Source organism: Schistocerca serialis, unplaced genomic scaffold, assembly GCF_023864345.2.
Source record: "Schistocerca serialis cubense isolate TAMUIC-IGC-003099 unplaced genomic scaffold, iqSchSeri2.2 HiC_scaffold_1225, whole genome shotgun sequence".
NCBI classification, from domain to species: Eukaryota; Metazoa; Arthropoda; class Insecta; order Orthoptera; family Acrididae; genus Schistocerca; species Schistocerca serialis.
This window is the reverse complement of record NW_026047431.1, coordinates 215001-217500: the sequence shown is the minus strand read 5'-3', so window position 1 is coordinate 217500 and position 2500 is coordinate 215001.

Here is a 2500-nt window from a genome sequence, read left to right as displayed (position 1 = left end):
ACGATAATCACTATCAACGAACCTGCCGCCCCCCCCCCCAAATACACCTTTCCCTACAACAATGTGTATCTGAACCTAAGCTATATTGTACCTTAACCTAACCTATATCGTACCTTAACCTAACCTATATCGTACCTTAACCTAACCTATATCGTACCTTAACCTAACGTATATCGTACCTTAACCTAACGTATATCGTACCTTAACCTAACCTATATCGTACCTTAACCTAACGTATATCGTACCTTAACCTAACCTATATCGTACCTTAACCTAACCTATATCGTACCTTAACCTAACCTATATCGTACCTTAACCTAACCTATATCGTGCCTTAACCTAACCTACGTTGTGCCTTAACCTAACCTACGTTGTGCCTTAACCTAACCTACGTTGTGCCTTAACCTAACCTACGTTGTGCCTTAACCTAACCTACGTTGTGCCTTAACCTAACCTACGTTGTGCCTTAACCTAACCTACGTTGTGCCTTAACCTAACCTACGTTGTGCCTTAACCTAACCTACGTTGTGCCTTAACCTAACCTACGTTGTGCCTTAACCTAACCTACGTTGTGCCTTAACCTAACCTACGTTGTGCCTTAACCTAACCTACGTTGCGCCTTAACCTAACCTAATTTGTGCCTTAACCTAACCTAATTTGTGCCTTAACGTAACCCATGTTGTGCCTTAACGTAACCCATGTTGTGCCTTAACGTAACCCATGTTGTGCCTTAACGTAACCCATGTTGTGCCTTAACGTAACCCATGTTGTGCCTTAACGTAACCCATGTTGTGCCTTAACGTAACCCATGTTGTGCCTTAACGTAACCCATGTTGTGCCTTAACCTAACCCATGTTGTGCCTTAACCTAACCCATGTTGTGCCTTAACGTAACCCATGTTGTGCCTTAACCTAACCCATGTTGTGCCTTAACGTAACCCATGTTGTGCCTTAACGTAACCCATGTTGTGCCTTAACCTAACCCATGTTGTGCCTTAACCTAACCCATGTTGTGCCTTAACCTAACCCATGTTGTGCCTTAACCTAACCCATGTTGTGCCTTAACCTAACCCATGTTGTGCCTTAACCTAACCCATGTTGTGCCTTAACCTAACCCATGTTGTGCCTTAACCTAACCTATAATGTGCCTTAACCTAACCTATAATGTGCCTTAACCTAACCTAAAGTGCGCCGTAACCTAAACTATATTGCGCCTTAACCTGACGCACGTTGTCGCTGAACCTGCTCTGTAATTGTTATGCAACCCGTTAAATTGGTGTAGTGTTGCCTAACCGCAACCCTCGCAATATAGTTCCCTACTCGCACTGCCCGGTCCCCTGTGTATCGCGTCATGTTAAACACCTTGCAGGTGTTGCTGACTTTCCACATGCTCCTGCTATACACTGTAGTGTGGATAGCAGCAGGACGTACATGCCGCCCCCCCCCCCCCTTCCCCCCTGCCTTCGCAAGCTGGTCGGTGAGAAGTTTGCATGTTCAATGCCCTTCGCATGCCGACGTACTCAGCCTACGTTGTGGTACGGCCTGTCACCTGTCCGCCGATGTACGCAAAACCCACAAACTGTACTGCACATTGGTCCGTATGTACTGAATGATACATCGTGGCACATGTGACCGTATGACGACTGCGCCTAGCAACGGCGGACCATACAGTCCAAATATTGTGCACGCAGCTACGTGTCGTCTCCCTATAAGAGCTGGATTGCAGTGTGGTACGCCATACAGACGTGTGGGAGGAACGGACGCCCTGGATGGCGATCAGCATGAGCAGTCTGTTGATGTAGTGGAGCGTGTATTCGGACGTAGTCGTCTCTTCTCACACACCGTGATAGCATGTTGCACCGCGTTCCACATCTGCGACATGCTGCAGAGGCGGGCTGACAGTCGTTCGCGCAATGGACACCGCATACGTACGGGGTCTACCTTCCACGTGTTCTCTAGGCGTGCACATGTTGTTGCGTCTATGTGGGCAGACGTAGTGTGTTGTGACACCTGACACAGGCATGCAATACTCGTTGCAAATGGCGATGGACGTGTACGTTTGCTGGTGACGTTACGCAAATGAACAACTGGTAACCCGTTGTGGTGCGGTTGTTCTCGCTAGAGGTGAATCAGTGTTGGCGACGATCGGTCGAGCTATTAACCGGTTGTTTCAGGGAGACCCACCATGCCCACGAACGTGAAAGGGGACCCACCATGCCCACGAACGTGAAAGGGGATCTGGGTGTGAGGCGATACGCGGCGGTGGCTGGGTGGGACCGTCCCCGGCCGGTGAGGGGGGGCCGCCCGGCGTGCTGGCAGCGCGGTGCGTGGGCGCACGCGCCACAGCCGGCTGGTGGGGGCGGCCAGTGGCAGGCGCGCCGGCCGACGGACGCGGCAGGCGGCGCAGCTGCGCGCCGGCGCCCCCTGCTCGCGGCGCCTTGCGGCCAAAGTAGGTCCTCGCGGGCCCGGTGCGAAGCGCGGTGGCCATCTGCAGTGTGCTG